Below are 20,880 nucleotides of genomic sequence, written 5' to 3' on the forward strand. Positions count from 1 at the left end.
CTCGGCTATGGTTTGTCTCCTCTCTCAAAGACAGGAGGAGCTGCCAAAGGGACAAAGAGCAGGACATTTTACTCTTCTGAATGAATAGCTAATGCTAGAAACATGCTTAAATTGCAATCAACCATCTGTCTTTAGCAATATCCTCAGTTTCTATGGAAACCTTAACCACCATATGAGGTGACTCATTCTCTTCAAAACAACTTCAGCAGCATATTCTCAAAATTATCTAAATGTATCCAATTAAAGCAATATCCCTAGTATCAACATAAAAACAATCTCCAATTTGCTTATAGTAAGTGATTCCAATTTTCTCACTTAGTAATACAACATGATCAGAATACAGTACTTATTAATTATCATACTACAGTATTTAGTTTATAAGTGGTATTTATATTCTATGTTTTCTCTGAAATATAGACAGCATATGGTAGATGTTCCCCTAATGCCATCCCAAAACCTAAGTGACACAAGTACATGCAAGTAGTATTTGACCTATCATAATGTTTCAATATGTTGTTAAATCATCACTGTAGAAATGACCAACAAAAATCTTAAAGGGAAACTAGTATTTATTTACACATAAATCAAAAAAAAAAAATTTCCACTGACATAGCTCATACTTTGAGCAGAAAGTCAGATTAATGCATAAACATAGGATTTTTCACAATATTAGTAAATTTTAACTATATTTCTGTTCCATTTGAAGATGAGCATAGTATATAAATACATTAAAGTATTTGAAGTTCCTGGCCATATCACTCTTATTACTTCTTAGAAAACATCTAATCCATGCTTAAACAAGACACTTCCAATTTGCAATATTCAGCAGTGGACCAAAATATAATCTAATCTCTTAAAAGATGAGACATATCTAAATTGCTGTATTTTTTTCTTCAAATATTAAACTCCATTGTAGATTTCTTATTATTATGAACCAAGCTACTGGTTGACATTAAAAAAAAAAACACCCTGAGGAGCATGGGGAAACCTGAGGAAACCAGAAGTTGGAAGTTGCCAAACTAGTTTTCTGGTTCTAAATATGCAAATCAAATATTTGCCTTTTTCTCATAGCACCAAATCATGGGTGGCTAGCTATGTTACCTAAATAGTATCTGTAAAACATCAATTGTTCAATTCATTACTAAAATTTATTATTTAACTTATGCTTGGCTGAAGCAACCTACAACACTTTGCAGATTACTAAACATTTAAACATCAACTAGAGCATATATCATTATAGTATTGTTATGTTGACACAGAAAGATAGGAGTGGTCCAAGCAGCTTAACATTACCTACAACTATTCTGTATAGGCAGTCTTTGAGTTACAATCCACAATCCTGGTTTAACAATGGCAGTTGGGACCAGAATTTCCATTGCTAAGTAATGTGATTGTAAAGTGCACCATCATGTAATCACATCACATAGCCACAGCAATCCCTGCATTCCCTCTTGTTATAATTGAGGAACATGGCTCATTAAGTCAATACCACCTTGCAACTTCCTGCCAGCTTCCAACATCCAAAGTCAATGGGGAAGCCAGCAGGAAGCCGCAAGTCCCAAGGCAGCTTGCAAGCAGGCCAACAGGCAGCTAAATCGCAGCTGCTGGATGAAGGAGGTGCATAAGGATGCACGAGTGGCTGGGGAGGCAGAAGCGCAATCAGGTTCAAGAAGAGAGTACACATGGGAGAATAACAGAATAACAGAGTTGGAAGGAACCTTGGAGGGCTTCTGGTACAATCCCCTTGAGAGACTTACCCAAGCAACCTGCGACTTTCCTTGCTGGCTTCCCTGTTGACATTTCTTCTCAGAAACCGGGAGGAAAGATTGTAAATCACAATTATGTGACTGCAGGATGCTGCAGATAAGTGTTAGCTGATTGGTAAGTGATGAGGTTGTGATCATGTGACTAAGGAGCTGCTGGGACAGTTGGGACTTCAAGCACCAGTTGTAACCACCACTCATTCAACACTGTCATAGCTTCAAATGGTCATTGAATGAGTGGTTGTTAACTGAGGACCACCTATATGTATTCCAGCAAACATTATATTTCATTTCAGACATATTTAAAAGAGGACTATAAGAAAATGAAGTTATAATTAACTTTGAAAGGAAAAAGTAATTTTAGATATTCACTGTCCCAAACTTCCTCTATTTTTTCCCCAAAGTTTGCAAAGTAATGATTATACAAAGTTACTAAAAGATATTTTAATACTTCAAAATCATTCTGTTTATACACTGAGGCAAAGAACAATACTCTAAGGTTAACAAAGAAAAACAATAGAACAATTAAAAAAAGAAACCAGACATAAAACATCAAAAGCAACCAGTGCTTAATCATTTAGCAAAACAGGTAAATTCCGTTTCAATTTTATGTAGGCACTCTAACAAATTTTAGAGCAGTGTTTCTCAACCTAACTTTCAAATAAATGGACTTCAACGCCCCAAATTCTTGGAGTTGAAGTTCCTATATCTTAAAGTTGCTAAGACCGAGAAACAATGTCTTAGAGAATCTATATCCATACATGTACTTTAATGTACTTTTATACATTAAGCATGTATATGTGGGAATGGGAACTCAAGAAATTATACCTGAATTGGTGGTGCTCATGAATTTCTGTCTTTAGCTTATGAAGAAAGCAGATTTGTTTTTATTTCCAGTATTCAATTCAATAAGCCTAACAAAGCAATAAAATAAAGTTGTATACATTTGTTTGCAACTCCTGCATTACCATTATAATAAAATCCACTAAAATTTTGCAGTAATAGTTGAGGTACTAAAGAAAACTAGGCATTTAGCTTGCCCAACCAGCAATAGAGTGCAGTTGGGGTGAAGGGGGAGAGTTACCCAGGATGATCCCTCTGCTTCACGGCTTTCAGTTTAAATCAAACAAGATCCACTGACTGTATGACACAATATGCTGAATCAGGTTATAGTTTGAAAAATACCACTCCTTTCTGCCAGAACATAACTTATCTGAGCTTGTAGAACAATTCTACTCTCAGCCGATTTGATTCTGGTGATATAACAGCAAATCCAATAACTAGAAAAAATCACAGTAGTAACTGTAGTGGTAGTAGCCTACCACTACTCCTAAATCATTCTTGGCCTTCCTTTCTTCCAAATCCAATACACTTGAAAGAATTTCAGCTACAATACACTTGTACTTTATTTTGATTGTTATTCAAGGCAATCAATGCAATACAAATGAATATACAGCATAAACATCTTCAGAAGTCAGGTAACTAAAAGGAACCCTCCTATACCATACAAAACTGTACTATGCAATTGTGTTTGTTTACTGAATCTCTCTGTCCAACCTCATCCACATATAGACTACTACTTTAAGACATCCATCTATGCATCACACAATTTCCACTTTCTGTCACAGGTCAGGGAAAACCCTGCAATTTTCACTATTATCATAGCAAGCTGATCAACACAAGCTAACATTAAGACAATGCCTATAGTCAGAATGGCTTGATTCAAATTCTCTAGTTTGCTTTTAGCAACTTCTCCCTCCTAAGTACTACCTTATTTAACATAATTCTCTTTGTAAACAGTCCACGTAACACAAATCTATCATTCAGATCACACATTACACTAAGCCATTATGTTTGATTTTGCCTGTATAATGTGTGAATCCAGGTTCTAGGGTTGCATTAATCGCAGTTTATGGCTTAAAACAATATCAGGTTCAGCCAGTTGTGGTTTATGTAACAAAATATGGTGAAGCCAATGACGGGTTGTGCTTGCTAAAAAGACCACAATTCAGCAACAGCAGAAACAATGGAAACAATGCTCGGTACTGTAAAGTAAGTTAAGAGAAGGAAGTTGATGGAAGAAATGTTTTCCCACCGGTACATTTCAGTGAATCCCTTACAGAAAACTGAGGAATAAAATAAGATACATTAAAAAAAGAAAAGAAAGAAAAGAATTGCCCAAAACAGAGTTGAGGGGACGCCTGCGCCTGGCCGAAGTGACAAGATGGGGAAAGAAAGGCTAGAAGTTCAATGCAGACGCTCTGGTGCCTTGGACTTTGGCCAAGGAGTTCCCAAAACATGCGCCCTCCCGCCGCGCAGACGAAGCGAGAACGTTCCCGCCCGCGAAGGAGCCCCTCCCCGCAATTCCACCCTCATAACCCGATTACCTCGAAACCGGGGCGCGCGGTCGAATCCGCGGTCGATCTCATGTAAGGGGAAAAAAAAAATCCCTCTCCGCTTCTGACTCTGACCATGCGCGTTCGGAGCGCTCGCCCAACAGTCGCTCCCGCCTGTCAAACTACTTTCGCAAACATCCGACTCTGAACCGGAAAACGAACCCGTTTCCATGGAAACTCCTTTCCTTCCCCGCGCTCAACGTCAGGCGTGTGAAAGGAATATTTGCCCGGGTGCAAACCGAGGCCCGTGAAGTGGAGCGTTCCGCTTCCTAACAGGGCGTGAGAGTCAACGTGGAGCGAGGCCTGGGCGTAAGCGAGGGGTTTTTTGTGTGTGTGCGTGCGTGTGTGTATTGTGTGGGGGCCGAATTTTCCTGCGCTGACCGTCTTTTTCTTGCAGGTCAACCTTCTGAATATGCACGCCAAGTGCCCCTTCTGCCCGGCGTGGCACCTTCCTCGGGGACTGGCCTTGGGAGAAGGGTCTGGGAGAAGGGTGTCTCGCTGTCCTCGGAGAAGGGTCTGGGAGTATGGTGTGTGGGGCACGCTCTGGAGCCGGGAATGTCGCTGCTGCTTGGGGCGCAGGTCGAAGAACAGAAGGCGGCTGCTTCCTTGTCGGTGAGCTTCAGACAGCGGGCAAGAGCGACAGGTAGAGATAGGCCTGAAGCCCGTCGGGGTGCTCTCGTCCCTCTTCCTACTGACCCATAGGTCGACCAAGTGGAAATCTGGGCCTGAATCCAGAGGCCCATTTTGGTGTAGTGAGGAAGGTGCTGACCTAGAAACCAAGATACTGGGGATTCTGGGCTCCCTTTGGCATGAAAGCCAGCTGGGTGACTTTGGGCTACTAGCCACTCTCTCTTAGCCCAACTCATCTCACAGGTTTGTTGTTATAGGGAAAAAATAGGGGCAAGACGATTAAGTATACGTTCTGCCTAGATTTATAATAAGAAAGCATAATGCTATATAATCAGAAAATATAATGCTAATGCCGAGAAGCCCTCACTATGGGAGATGGGTGGCTTAAGAAATAGGAAATAATAAATAAATAAAATGGTAATAACATCCCTTTTGGCAAAAGATGATGCAGCTTGTCATATCAGTGGATGTGTGCTCTCCCAACTTTCCTGGTTTAAATTTGTAGGTATGAAAGCCTGGTCTATTGTGATTTTATTTATTTTATTTTTATTTATTTATTTGATTTGCCAATTGTTTACAAGATAATAAGTATAAGTGTATACATACTTGTGAATACATGAAATGGGTACATATAAGAAAAATAAAAGAATAAGAGAAACAATAGGACAGGGACGGTAGGCACGATGGTGCGCTTATGCACGCCCCTACAGACCTCTTAGGAAAGGGGTGAGGTCAATAGTAGACAGTCTAAGGTTAAAGTTTTTGGGGTTTGGGGAAGAGACTATTTTATTATTTATTAAGAGATTTTATTTGAACAAATGTTGGCTTGAATATTTCATTATATATATTCTTCTAGATATGTTGTGCATTCCACTTGATTGCCAAGGAAAAGTGGATAAAGAAGCTTAATGCCAGAAATTTCAGGACAGAGAAATGGAAGTACATATTCACACATGTATAAATCACTATAGAATTCATTACCACAGAATATAACATGTAGCTTAATGTCTATGGAGATTCTCAATCATCCAGGTCATGATTGTCCCAAAGGTGCTTTTCAAAAGGCAGCTGGACTTTTTTGGTTTTTTTCTTTGAAAACATTTATCAACTAAGAAGCTTCTTCAGTTCTGGCTGAATGGTGCAGAAAGGAAGGATTTATGTTCCTTAGTAGTTATCTGGAATATAAATCCTTTCTTTTCCTACCATTCAGCCAGAACTGAAGAAGTTTCTTGGATGAAAAGTGAAACATTTTCAAGGAAAAAAACAAGAAAAGCACCTTTGGGATAACACGTAGCTTAGATTACTTTTGAAGGTCAGACAAATTAATAGAAAGCCCAAATAGCTAGTTATAATAGCTACATATTGTCTATAATTCAGAGATAAGAGCTATTGTTAGGGTGGAACCTCATGTTCTATCTGCAGTTTTCCTATAAGTATCTTGGGAGCATTCTAAGAAATAAGATGCTGATCAAATTTTACCTGTATTTTTCTCTTATCACATACCGACATACATATATTCTTCCTCCCCATGAGCACTCCTTGGTTCTGGTTTTGCAATCTTCCTTAATTCCTTCATAATCTATTTTTATAGAAATCTTAAACAAGGTTAGATGTTATTTATTTCCAATTGAGATCCAGGTTAACATTGTTATCTAATATATTGAAAATGTCAGTGAAATAATTATGAATATCACTGCATGTATGGAATGCTTTCCTTCTATTCTAATGTATGTATGTATGTATGTATGTATGTTAGTTATTCAGCTTTGTTCGGGTATTTTCCCACGTCATTATAGTTGTGCTTTTAAAGTTGTAGCAACGTTTCGGCAGAATCTCATCTGTATATATATTATACAATGTATACTACTATATATTAAAATGACATTTACGTCTGCCACAGAATATGCATACATTATTAATACATGTTCCACTTTATAACTATTCAAGACAAATCATATTTTGTTTTAATCTACCCAGCTATTATTTAAAATATGTTACAATGAATATCTTGCCTTAAATAATTTGCTGGGAGCTATCATTTAAACAAAGTCTTGGCATTCCAGATTATCAATCAGCACTGACTGTATAACTTTCTATGGATAACTTAATAAGGTTTATGGAAATAACAGATTTCCTAGATTAAAAAGGCAGTAATGCTCTCAGTTGTAAGCTAGTTATAAAAGCTTATGCTAAAAGGTTGCTGGCATTGCTGAAAAATACACACTTAAAAGTTCTCCTTAGAGCTGCTCGGATCATCCAGAGAGCGGGGAGGTGCTTCAGTCTGCATCGTTGTAGGCTGAGCTTAATTACTGAGGAACGCTCCACCTTCCATCACGTGGCTCCATTACGGGCGTTCCCCAGTTTATGCTCAGCCTCGTAAAGGTTAGGCTGTTGTTTTGTATAGCTCCTTGGCCGATTCAGGATCGTTGGAAGGTTTGTTCTAATATTCCTTTCCCTAGCCTCTGCGCAATCAGGTTTTTATCAACAGACTCAGGGGAGCGCGTTCATCGCCTCCAGGGGGAGAAAGAAAGCGGGCGGTTTAGCAGCGCTCCGGGCGCTAACCCCCGATTCTCTCTTTCGAGCTTCATTCCTGCCGCCTTCCACGCCGCCCTCGTTAGCGGCTTGAATTTAGCGCTCCAAAGCGACGCTGGTTTTCCCCCCACCCACGAACGCCGATCGTCCCAGGAAGGGGCAAATTCTTCCTCGCTGCCCCTCTCGGCATTCTAGGCTCGCCGGAGGGGCCCGATTCCGCCCTGAGCGGCCCCGACATTCAGACTAGTAGGCGGCCGCCTCTTTGGGCGCCGCCTCATAGTCGGGTGCCATTTTATTTTCTCCACCCTCTTTCTCGGCTGCGAGTGCTCTCTAGCTCTCCACACAAGCCTTACCAGCCCGTTCAGAGCCTCTCTTGTATTTGGAAACCTCCTAAACTATTGTTGGCAATTCCGCAGCTGCACTCAGGGCGAAGCTATAGCAGCACCCCCCCCTTCCTGGTTGTCGTCTGGGAGTTAAAGCTGCTGGAGGCCTTATCTTTCCAACCCGGTGCATTTGGCCTCAGGCGTTCATTTGATTAATTGGATATATAAGCACCTGGGTTGATACCTTATTGGACCAGGATCCAGATTTAAGCATCAAATTACGTATTTTTATAAAAAAAATAAAAAAAAGAAGAGACAACAATAAATATGCATACAAGGATATATACATATGTATATATATAAGTAAATAAAGGAATTAAATATATAATAATAATAATAATAATAATAATAATAATAATAATAATAATAATAATAATATCATCTATATATACATTTACTATACCATAGTACACCAAATTCCAAAAGGGGGTGTGGGCCAGCTGATAAGGACACCCGGCCTTTGCTGCAGGCCGAACCCTAGGCAAGCCAACCGCCTCTAGTATCCTCTCATACGATCTTTACTTCTTAAAATGGCAGACGATAATTCCTCTAAAGGCCCTTCCTTGAAGGCCAAATCTAAGTCTTACCATTTGCGCAGACAGGCTAAGGAAACTTCCGACCTACTACCCTGAACATGCCCGATCTCGCCTGATCTCGGAAGCTAAGCAGGGTCAGGCCTGGTTAGTACTTGGATGGGAGACCGCCTGGGAATACCGGGTGCTGTAGCGGAGACGCCTTGAGGTGTCATAAGACATCGGAGAAGGAACTTGACAGGCTATCCAGGGGTCTCTCTCGGTGCCTCCAGCCCGGCCACCCTCCACCCCTTCTATCTCTACTCACCCCCTCCAGATTTCTTTTCCCTCTCCAGGCACAGCTCACCCCAGGGGCATCAGGCCCCTGGATCAACGACCAGACGAACACCCGGAGCCACATTTACTCCTACGGCCGCTGGTCTGCGCCAGGAGGAGCCTGCCACAGTCGGGATTACAGAACAAATCAGGTCATGGATGGAGCTGGCTATCTGCCAGGCGATTGCGGAAGGTCTCCAACAGATGTCCAGACCTGGCTTCTTCCCGATGGCTCCCGATCATGAGTCTCTATCGATCAGGTCCCTGCCTAGATCGGATCCTGCCACGGTCAGGTACCTTCTCAGAGGGACAGCCCTCTTCCAAAGGGAACAGGAGGAGGAGGAAGGGGGCCTGGATCAATTCAGGGAGGAGGAAGAATCCGAATTGGGGTCAACACATTACAGTGAACCCCTATCGGGGACAGAGCCCATGGAGGGGGAGATGCCCGAGGATGAGGGCCCCAACCCCGACCAACCCACCTTTGAGGGCTGGTTCAAGCCGCACATATATAAATCGCTTCGCCTTAAGGCCAAAACATCTCCGGCCTGTACTAATAGTCTCCCTCTGTCCTCCCTTCCTCAGCGGAGGGCCCAGAGGATTCCATTTTCAAGCAGCCCGTGGTGGAAGCTGAGGTCATTCCGGCTCCACCCATTTCCTCTGATCTGGTATCAAAACAGCCGGCTTCCACAGGGGCCCTCCCCGCCCCATCCGGCCAGGACAAGAGGTTTTTTCAACCTCGACTCAGACTTCTCCACCGACTAATTCCCTTGAGGTTGACGAGCCCATTGTTGGCTTAGCACCCTCCTCCTCCCCTAGTGATCCTCTGGAGGCTCTGAAACCCGAGGACAAGAGGGCTGAACTAGCCTTACGCCGGGCTCACCAAGCTGACACTTGGGCCATTAGATCAGCCTCGGCCGCCCCCGTTTTCACCAGGTCGTCTATCCGGTGGCTTTGCCAACTAAAACAGCATGTCCCCTCCTCTAATACAGGGCGCATCAGGACATCGCTGAACTCACGGCGCGGCAGAATTCTCGGCCGACGCCGCCTACCATTCGGTTAAGTTTTCCACTAGAACCATAACCTCTCATGTTACAGAGTCAAATTGGCCCGGCTCCCATCAAGGAGACAGACTATTCGGCACAGCCTTGGAACCTCTGCTAGTCGAGAGCCGAAGCAGGGAAAAAGTCCTTCCCCCTTTTCAGAGGTCAGAGCCTAGAGCCCCTCAGCCATTTCGGAAACAGGCCCTTTCGACCTTTCTTCCAGTCTCTCTTCCCGCCCAGGCACCCGAGACCCCCTCCTTTTGGCCATCCCATCTCCAGGATCGAGCCGACTCAGGCGACAGGAACACAGGGGGCGGCTGCTACAAGACACCCTTCAGGGGATCAGGTGGGAGGCCCTTCCGGCGCCCAAAATAGATCCCGTTCCTCCCGCCTCACTGGCAGACGCCTCAGACATTTCGCCGACCGATGGGATTCCTCTACTTCCGATGCCCGGGTCCCAGTCACTATCCCGTTCGGACTCGACCTGGAATTTCAGCCGCCCCCGACTCTTTCATGGCATCCCCCTTGAGGGATCCCACCAAATGCAGTTGAATGGATTCCACTATTCATCATCTCCTCAACATACAGGCTATCCAACCCATCCCACCCTCCCAACGAGGCGGGCTGTTACTCCCACCTCTTCGTGGTCCCCAAATCCTCAGGTGGATGGAGAGCAATTCTAGACCTAAAACGGCTTAATCGTTACCTGACCCACCGCAGGTTTCAGATGCACTCCTTACAGTCCATTCTACTGGGCACCAGGCAAGGAGACCGGCTCTCTTCCATAGATCTTTCAGAAGCATATCTGCACATCCCAATCCTATTACCTCACCGCCACTTCCAATATGTGGCCCTCCCCTTTGGGTTGGCATCTGCCCCTAGAACCTTTACTAAGGTCCTCGCGGCCCTAGCGGCTCACCTCAGGAGCCTCCCGTGCGTCTCCACTGCTACCTGGATGACTTCCTCATCCTGTCCCTCTCCAGACGCCAAGCAGAGAGGGACACCAGAGCTACTCTCTCTGCCCTCCAAGACCATGGGTTCCTCGTAAACTGGCAAAGAGCCAACTGTTGCCATCTAACCGGATATCCCACTTGGGGTCCGTAGTTGTTACGGTTAAAGGAAAGGTCTTCTTTCCTCAGAAAGACTCCTTAGCATCCAGGAATCTGTCAAACATATCCGGCGATCAAAAAGGGTAACACTATTAGAATTGTCTAAATCATTGGGAAAGATGGTCTCATGCAGTTCCATTGTTCCCTGGGCCCGTTTACGCATCAGATCCCTACAGTGGTTCCTGCTCCCATTTCAAAGAGCCGGCAGAAGCCATTCAAAATCCACGGTCCAGGTACCGCCAAGGGTCCTCATGTCTCTTCGCTGGTGGACCAACCCCATCATCAACGAGGGTCATTACTTCTAGGAGCCCCAACGGCTCACCCTCACAACAGACGCCAGCCTGTCCAGATGGGGCACTCACATCCACTCGCTCACGGCTCAGGGCAGATGGTCGGAGACAGACCGGGCATGCAGTATAGACTAGTTGGAACTTCACGCCATTCATCTGGCCCTTCACAGCTTCCTCCCTCAGGTACGCGGGCGTCATGTCCCTACCCTCACGGGCAACGTCACCGCCAAGGCTCACGTCAACAGACGGGACCACACAGTCCATACGGTTGATGAGAGAAGCCGAGCGCCCCTGCTGCTGGGCGGAGCGCAATCTCCCTCTCCTCAAAGCAGAGCGCATTTCTGTTCAAGGATGCGACCACGACCTCCGGCCTACCGATAGGAGACCCCTTTGCATCCCCTCAACACACGACTCCCAAGATTTCTTGAGACACCCCTCCCACGGGGCCGAGAATTACAACGCCCTATGTTACCCCTGGCCCCCAGGGCTTTTATACGCATTCCCTCCACTAGCCCTAGTTCTCAGAGTCATTCTAAGACTGAGCCACGAAAAAGCGGAACTGCTTCTGGTGGCCCCCTTCTGGCCCAGGCGCCCATGATTGCGGTCCTCCGCAACCTATTTGTAGCCCTTCCCTGGAAAATCCCTCCGAATGGGATCTCCCCTCCTCAAGGGCCCCTTCTACATCTGGATCCCCAATGGCTCCAGTTAGCCGTCTGCAGGTTGAGCGGAGTCGCCTAGGAAACGAGAAGTTGTCTGACCAGGTTATTGATACCATCTTAGCCGCCAGACGGCCCTCAACTACCCAAATCTACGATGCCACTCGGAATAGTTTCCGCAAGTGGTGTCATAAGTCCCAGGTCAGCCCATTTTCGCCCTTCATCGCACGGTTTTGGAGTTTCTCCAAGAGGGCCTGAAGAAAGGGGTTTCCCCCAACACCTTGGGACGCCTGGTCACAGCCCTCACAACTGTTATCGCTTGCGACAACGTTGGTTACCCTTCCCACCACCCTCGCATTAGGGCATTCCTCAGAGGGACCACTAATTTGTGTCCCCCAACCATTCACCGATATCTCACCTGGGGTCTTCATGGGGTCCTCGTGTCCCTCACTAAACACCCCTTTGAACCTCTCAAGGAATCTACCCTCCAGTTTTTTACTTCCAAAGTTGTGTTCCTGGTGACCATCTCATCGGCCGTCGAATCTTGGAGATCGCAGCCTTATCGGTGAGAAAGGACCTCTGTATCTTCCACGCCGACCAGGTGATTCTCCGGCCCGGCCCTTCCTTCTTGCCCAAGGTCAACTTAGCCTTCCTCAGGGCATAGGAACTCACTCTCCCAAACCTCGTTCCAAACCCTCGCGAGAGAGGCAGTCCCTTTGGCATTCCCTGGATGTGAGACGTGCCCTCCACTTCTATATTAAGCTCACCCAGCCCTTTAGGAGGTCCGAATTCCCGTTCCTTTCCTTTCAACCCAAGCCATTGGGCCACAAAGTATCTCCTTCAACCATCGGCCGCTGGTTCAGAGTTACTATCTCTAGATCTTACTTATCACAGGCTCTGCCAGGACCCAGCGGAATAACAGCACATCCCACCAAAAGTGAGGCCACCTCGGCAGCTTGGGCCACCCGGCCCCAATCACTGGCATTTGCCGGGCTGCCCCCTGGGCCTACCCGTCTCCCTTCATGAGGCCTTACAAGATCGACCTATTTGCCTCAGCGGAGGCCTCGTTTGGCAGACAGTCCTACAGCGGGTCCTCAGGACCCGGAGAGGCTCCGAACCAGACGGAGTCCCTCCCGTAGGACAGCCAAGCTTTGGTATGTCCCACTCTCTGGATGATCCGAGCAGCTCTAAGGAGAATGGGCGTTGGTTCTTACCTGACACGCCATTTCTCTTCGAGCTGCGAGGATCATCCAGCCCACCCTGATCTTTCACCGTCTGGTGGGGTCTTGTTTCGCCAATGAACCTTAAGTCTAGTAAGATGAGAGTACAAATTTCTCTTTCCTCTCGCCTTCGCATAAACTGGGGAACGCCATAATGGAGCCACGTGATGGAAGGTGGAGCGTTCCTCAGTAATTAAGCTCAGCCTACAACGACACAGACTGAAGCACCTCCCCGCTCTCTGGATGATCCTCGCAGCTCGAAGAGAAATGGCGTGTCAGGTAAGAACCAACGCCCATTTTGTTCAATTTCCTACAGTTAAATGAACTATTAGTTGTTGGTGAACATACACACTACATGAAACCATAATGTTTTTTAGATTGGTTTGTAAGTAGGCAGCCATGGCATAGAAAACAATAACTTCAATTCTGAAAAATTCCACTAAATATGATTTGAATTGCAATATTTTTATTCCCTAATCAGTAATTGTTATGAAGGCCAGACTATGGCAAATTATAAATTATAATGTGAGAGCTTAGTTATGTGAATACAACCATGGTGATTTATAAAGTTTAAAGATGAGGATTAATTGTAAATTTAACCATTATGATTTATTTAACAAACCATAATTATGTGCAGGATTAGTTATTGGATCATTGACTTTTAAAGATTGAAACACAACCATAGAAAGAATTGATGGGTGAAACTGGGTTGTAGCAGGATAGTTACAGTTAGTCTTCAACTTACAGTGGATCGCTTAGGATCTATTCAAAATTATGATAAACCTACTTTGAGGGTACTTACAACCCAGATTCGAAATTTGGCTGGTCGGGTGCTTAGCAGCCGGGTCACATTTATGGCTATTTGCAGAGTCCCATAGTCACATGACTGCATTTTTACATTAGACTGACATTTACTTCCAGTTTTTTGGCAAAACCAGTTTTACATAAAACTGACATTTCCAGTTGTTTAGCAAATGATTGATTCATTTTATGACCATGGTGTTTGCTAAACACTACTGTAAAACAAATAAAATTGGATTGATCATGATTTTATGATTGTCCAAACTTACGACCATGATGGGCAGGCTCTATTAGAGTTATAATTACCTGCCCATTTTCTACTGCACCATTTTTGCATTTGAAGCAAGGACTTTGAATGCTATATAAGTATAAATATTCTTTGACAACCATTCATTTAGCCACTATTCAAAGTTACAATAGTACTTTAAAAAATAATAACCAGTCCTTGCATTGGCAACTATGACAACACTCCTACAGTCATGTGATCACAATTTGGGCTATAAATGCAATTTGCATTGCATTTATAGTTGCATCCCAGGGTCATATGATCACCATTTGCAGCCTGACCCGCTGGCTTAGGATAAGCAAAATCTATGTGGGAAACCAGATTCACTTAACAAGTAAATGATTCACTTAATAATTTCAGTGATTCACTTAACAACTGTGGCAAAAAAGGCTGCAAAGTTGGATGCTACTCATTTTGCAACTACCTTGCTTGGCAATGGAAATTGTTGTAAGTCAAGGGCTAGCTGTACTTCCTTTCTTCTAAAAAGTTCCAATATTAGCTTGGGATAGAGTGGTGGTACTTTAGATTTGTGTTCATAGCTGCAAATAAAAAGCCTGTCTGCATAGATCTCAAGTTATATTTTTATATATTTTCCTCAAGTTTTTATTTTATTTATTTGTTAAATTTATTTGCCACCTTTCTCATGGGGCTACTCTAGATGACCTTAATATGTTTAGTATGTTAGCTTAATTGTTTGAATAGATCTATGAGTCAAAGAAACAGCTGCAAATTTGAGATCCTCACCCACCTTGCTCTCAATTACAGGCATGCCCATTACCCAGCTGGAAAGAGGCATCTGCTTGTAATGGGATATCCCACTGGAGGAGGTAAGAACAGAAGCATATGGATAATTTATAATTTTCTCAGAAATTTTCATCTATGGCAGGGGTGGGCAATTCATTTTCATAAATGGTCACATGATCAACTGGGACTGTTGTGGAGGGCCATTGCCACTCTGCCCCCTGATATCATTGCCGCTCCCATGCCAACACTAATACCACAGGCCAAACAGGAACAGCCCACGGGCTGGATGTGCCCTGTGGACTATAAAATGCCCAGGTCAGATCTACAGTAATGTAATAGATCGTTGACTATAGCAGTTCATATAATAGTGAACATCTTAAGATTAATTTATGTAACTTGTTTTTTAATTTATTTTTAAGATGAGTTGATATTTATTTTTTGTATAATCAAGTTGAAAATGATTCATTCAGACCTTAATGTCAAGTACACTGCACTACAAATTCTGGTGATATACACAAATTAGTGATCGTATGAATGACCTCCCTCAATTGAAGCCTGGAACTAACTAATAAAACAATAATTGGTATGTCCATTTTTATGTGTGCCTGGAATCAGCTTTCAGTCAAGCATCTTTATCTCCAGTTAACTTTGAATTTTTTAAAGATTACTCTATAACTTGAGGAGCTGGAGAAACTCTCTGGCATGTTTAATAAAGTTCAAAAAAAATCAAGAGTGTGAGAGAAGTTATATGTTTAGGCAAGCTTAACCATAAGTAAATAAATGATAGGTTATAAATAGGTATTGTATTAATGTTGTAGAAATTCACCTTTAATGACAACTAGAGATTTCCTTGATATCTAGCAACTTTATTGCTGATTAGCTGATTAACTCTTCTTTTGTCTTGCTGTCTTGAAACTTTTTTCTGATAATAAAATTGGCTACAATAGATAGGTAACAAATGCAGCAAGGTTGTATAGACTGACTATGCTTTGATTATATTGGGTTGCAAAAGCTATATACTAAGCCTCATACTCTAAATGGCTTCAACTCTTGTTACTAGAGCCTTTAAATCCCCAGTTTATTTGATGAGATAACGTTTATCGGAAAGTCTGGATAATTTTTAAACCATTGATCAGTTCTAGTAAAAATTGGCTGAATTTAGCTAGTCACTGCTACTCTTTGTAATTTAATAGGTGAAAGTAATGAAAATGAAAAGTAAAGATGCAGCAACATTTTTAATTATTATTTTAATCATACACAATTTTGACAAAATTTCTTAATCGGCTAAGAATTCTTTAATACTTGACATAAATATGAGCTGATAAAACTTAAGAGATTACCACCCAGTGAAAACAATCAAAATAAATCCATTAAATGAAAATAATCTATTAAAGGACAAAGCACACATGCTAGATAAATTTTGAAAACAAATACAATAATGAAAGGAAAAAATTGAATCTTCTCTGGCATAAGTGATTAGGAAGACTATAACAGGTAGGGAACTGTGAAGGAAGGAATGTGTTCTTAAATTTGCTTTTAGTAGCAATGTCTATCAAAATAAGTATAAAAGCAGATGAGAAATTATAATCTTCATGCAAGACATAGACAAGTATAGGAGGTCAAATTTAATTGTTTCTGTAGCTGTCTGAGATAGCAGTTTGTATATTCCATTTATTGACTAGATTTTTCCTTGGCCATTAATTCTTTCTAATATTAAAATACTATTTATATCTTTGAGAAAAGGATTAAGGTGTACTTCAGTATGCCATCATCAGCTCCCCATCTAAATCTGTATAGTTAGTAATCTGTATAGTTAGTAATGGTAAATATATAATAAGATCCCTATGGGCAAGATTGAAACCGAATAATGGTCATAAATACAGAGATTTCGCCTCAACTTTTAAAAAACTGGTACTCCTTATTTATATCCCAGATAAAACATTATTTCATTACTTTTTTGTCCATTATTTTATACAGACATATAAAATAATAGATATACGGTTTCGCTTGAATTTGAAGCACGTACTATCACTAAGTTTCCCTTGTGAATTTTTGTATGGAATAGTAATATTTAATTTTAATAATTTTGTATGAGTATTAAATTGATTGTTTTAATTTCCAAATATATTAAGGGCAAAGTGGTCAATGAGTGGTCCACTGCCTCTTTTTTTTATTTATACATTACAATTAATACATTGATAACAATAGGTAGCAAACATCCAAACATATCTAGTCTCTAAAAAAAAGAAATATATGCTTAGTATAGATTTACAAATACAGAATGAAGCAAAATATTTTAACATTGGACATATTGAAAAATATTTTTGAATAGTGAACTCTGAAGTTAAGAGTGTCCACTTCTATAGATAGACTGGGTTTAAAAGATGTTATAGAAAGGGAACAAGTTTTACCTGACATAATTGCGATTGAATTGAAAGTGGATTTAAAAATGAAAGGCTACAATAATGATGTGGAAAAATATAGCACAATGGATATTCAGTAGAAATCAGCTTATGTCTTTTTTGTATTAAAACTTTTAAACAAGAAAAAACTAAACAAACAAAAAACTACCAAAAACTTATATGTATCAGCCTTTCACTGAGCAATAAATGTAGATAATGTATTTAATAAAAAAAATTAATTTATCCATTTCAGGGAAATTTATCAACTTTGTCCCTAAAATTTTATGATTGGTAAACTACACAAGCTGCTTTTCAATATAATACAGCATTACAGTATTGTTCTAATTCTTATTTTAATCAGGGTTGAGCTAAAGTGCTAAGGATAGGAGTTAGTGCACATGGGTTTTCTATAATCCTAGTCAAATAAATTCAGAAAAAGTCTGTGGACGGCCATTTCCAGATACTGTATTATTTAATAAATGTGCTGTGTTCTTAAGGGTTTTTTTTTTGAGCTGGGGGGTGTCTGGAATGATATTGCATCTTGCACCAGAATGAATATTTAACATTATGTGTTATATAGCTTGGTGAAGCAAAGCTGTGTTGAAGATGAAGCCAATGTAATGTTGGAATGGATCAACAGGGAACTGCACATCAAAGTCTGCTGTCCTATTGATGTGGGCAGTGAACTGCTATGCTGGTTAACTGAATCATAGGACAGTCCTACTTGTCTGAAAAATAATATCCTAGCACATACCTCAGATGGGAAACTTGATACAGAAAAGAAAACATTGCAAAACATCCCAGTAATAACCACAACCAAGACTACAGATTTAGAAGAGGAAACTTTGCTGCACAAAGATGATACTGTCCAGCATTCCTCTGCAGGTACGTACATGGTTTAGAAATTTAGAATTTAGAAATCAATATCATGCATCATTCTGGAAAATCAAATAGGAAATGAAATACACAAGGTAGTTGTCCTGTTACAACCACAGTTGGGCCCAAAATCTTGGTTATTGAGCAAAGCGGTTATTAAGCGAGAGGACATGTGACCACTTTGCTCAACAACCACAAGTGTGGTTGTTAAAAAGAGCTCCAGGGAGGGGACATGGGCCTCTCAGATGTGATGGGACAGGGAGAGGGCATGAGCCACATACCACAACCGAGAGGCCCAAGCATTCTCTCTGCCTCAGCAAGGAGAACAGTTACGAGAACAACAACATTTACTAGCATTTTCACCAGATTTGAAGTCCATTCCTCCAGGGCACCAAGGAGTGTCACCTCTGGAAAAGTTGCAGAGCACTTAAACAGGTTTTCAAGTGACATCATGTGGCCTGGGTAGGCCAGCATGATATTTTACTACACTTATGATTTTACTTCAGCTTTCCTTTGCTTTACAGACCTGCACAGGTTGCAAATGTGAGGGTTGCTTGCAAAGTTACTTTTTCATCATTGTCAGTGACTGACTAAGAACAGTCAGTGTCCTATGACATTGCTAAACAGTGACTACCTGTATAGGATATTTATAATTCAAATAAAAAGCCCTTGTTGTAGTTCTCAAAACTACAATTTGATCAATTGATAACTACTTTGTCAATTGATAATTACTTCTTTAGTCTGTGCCCTGTGTCGAATATTTCCAAAGGCTGAAGTTGTGATAAAGTATGGCAATAAGTTTTACTATAAAGTGACTATAACTAGTTGATGCTTTGTTATGAGAGCTAACCATTCCTGATTCAATTCTTCAGGTATTCCTGGTATTTCCAAGTTTGCAGAGTTAAAGGACAGAGCCTCTTCTGTTTCTATATTATATAAGAAGCTACAGATGGAACAGATTCTTGGATTAGATATCAATCTCAAGAAAAGCAGTAGAACTTCTTCCTTGCAAATTGAACAGTGGGATACCAAAATAAAGAGTAGAAATAATAAACTTTTTAACAAACATCCTGTTTCCAAGGATGATGAAGGCAAAGAAAATTCTCAGGAAGAGCAGATGGCTGAAATAAAGTCAGATGCAACATTGGCTGAAACCTCTTCAAATCCAACACCCTGCAGTACAGTTTGCATCAGTGCCATTTTGACTGATAACGTAGAGCCATTAAGGAAAGAATCTTGTGCTGAAAGAATACCGAATGGGTATCTTCCAAGTACACCCAAAGACAGGGCAGAGAATCCTAGACAAGAGGAACAATCGCATAGATACAAGCCTGATGATTCTGCTCACACAGAATCAAACACTAAAAGACGACACAGATGTGAAGAGTGTGGGAAAGGCTTCCTTCAGGTTTGCCACCTGAAAAAACATCATTTTGTGCACACTGATCACAAACCATTCTTGTGCACGGAATGTGGCAAGAGCTATAGTTCAGAAGAGAGTTTCAGAGCACATATGCTGGGCCACAGTGGGGTACGGCCTTTTCCGTCCACAGTGTCACAAAACATACGGCACCAAGCGTGATCTTCAAGAACATCAGGTACTGCATACAGGCTAACGTCCCTATGTCTGTCCAGATTGTGGGAAATCATTTGCCCAGCGACCTTCCCTTCGTATCCATAGCAAGACACACAGTTAAACAGCCAAGCTCTGCTTCTTCTGCCTACCAGTGTGTGATATGTGGGCGGCACCTGGCCAATCCAGGATCCCTGCGGAACCACATGCACCTGCATACAGGGGAACGTCCTTATACTTGTCCCTACTGTCCCAAGTCATTCCGTCAGCAAGGCAGTCTACATGGGCATCTTAGGTTACATACAGGGGAGTGTCCTTACCGCTGCCATTTCTGTGGAGATGCCTTTCCAAAGCGTCCTGAGCTACTAAGTCATCTGATTTCCTACACGGGTGAGGCTCATCTGTGCACTGTATGTGGGAAAGCACTGCGTGATTCACACGCATTACAAGCTCATGAACGCCTGCATACAGGCGAGCGGCCTTTCCGCTGCCACCTTTGTCCCAAATCCTATCCTCTAACAACAAAACTCTGACGTCATCAGAAAGTCCATCATAGTGACAAGCCCTATCAGTGTAATATTTGTGGTGTAGGCTACAGCCTCTCTCAGAAATTTCCACACCGCAAGCTTGAGCACAAAGACAATATAGTCAAGGATTTATCCCAATCTGACATTAAAGATCTTAAGGATGCCGCCGTTTCAGAGCAGCCTGCTGTGTTGGTAGTGCACACACTGAGTATGGCAGAGCCTGGCAGGAAAGCAGAAGTCCTCGTCTCTAAGTACACTGCAGTACAAGAGGGCTGTGGCCAGCACAAAGATGTCATTGAGATTGCTGAGGAAGAATGTTATCATTGTGCAAGAGCAAGCATCTCCTAATAACATGTTCATTCTTCAAGAGGGTGTTGGTTTTCGTGCTGTGGTAGAAGTCGAGGTAGAATTGGGAAGCTGAGCATTGCAGTTATTTTGCATTATCTGGAATTTATGTATTTTATTTGAAGAATTGATATGGCCGCCCGTTCACTTTCAGCGACTGTAGGTGACTTACAAAAAATAAAAAAACAATGTACAAAGAGTAAAAACAATAATTCCTTACCCCACCCCGGCAACAACAAGCAAGCAACAAACATTTTGCTTTTTCTATAATCGTAAAATCAGGAAGTCTTAAAACCACAGAATGCCAGAAACGTGCAGGTACAGGTAATCCTCAATTTACAATTGCAATGAAGCCTGCCCATTATAGTGAGAAGTTGTGTCTGTAGCCATAAGTGGAGGAGTACATGCATTTGACTTCAAATTTGGTTGAATTATCAATATCGGTGCCTAGAGCCTTTA

The 20,880-nt window shown here is 42.1% G+C and overlaps 1 protein-coding gene and 2 pseudogenes across 3 annotated transcripts in view; 2 read left to right on the forward strand and 1 right to left on the reverse strand.

Annotated features, from left to right (window-relative positions):
• The window catches only part of ARHGAP1 (Rho GTPase activating protein 1), a 30,974-nt gene extending 26,669 nt beyond the window's left edge, over window positions 1-4,305 (reverse strand). For both annotated transcript variants that reach the window (XM_026671238.2, XM_087951326.1), the window contains exon 1: window positions 4,151-4,305. The gene's annotated coding sequence lies outside the window, so the exon portion shown is untranslated. The remainder of the gene's footprint in view (window positions 1-4,150) is intronic.
• Window positions 4,306-4,339: 34 nt separating this feature from the next.
• Window positions 4,340-20,642, forward strand: ZNF408 (zinc finger protein 408; annotated as a pseudogene). Its single transcript, XR_015746701.1, has 5 exons — window positions 4,340-4,468; window positions 4,557-4,771; window positions 14,720-14,781; window positions 17,681-17,985; window positions 18,849-20,642. The product of XR_015746701.1 is annotated as a zinc finger protein 408 (transcript).
• Window positions 8,315-8,433, forward strand: LOC113430462 (5S ribosomal RNA; annotated as a pseudogene).
• Window positions 20,643-20,880: the final 238 nt, after the last annotated feature.

The sequence above is a fragment of the Notechis scutatus genome, chromosome 1, assembly GCF_049901735.1.
Source record: "Notechis scutatus isolate UNSWTSFEM ecotype Mainland chromosome 1, rNotScu1.2, whole genome shotgun sequence".
In the NCBI taxonomy this organism is placed as follows: domain Eukaryota; kingdom Metazoa; phylum Chordata; class Lepidosauria; order Squamata; family Elapidae; genus Notechis; species Notechis scutatus.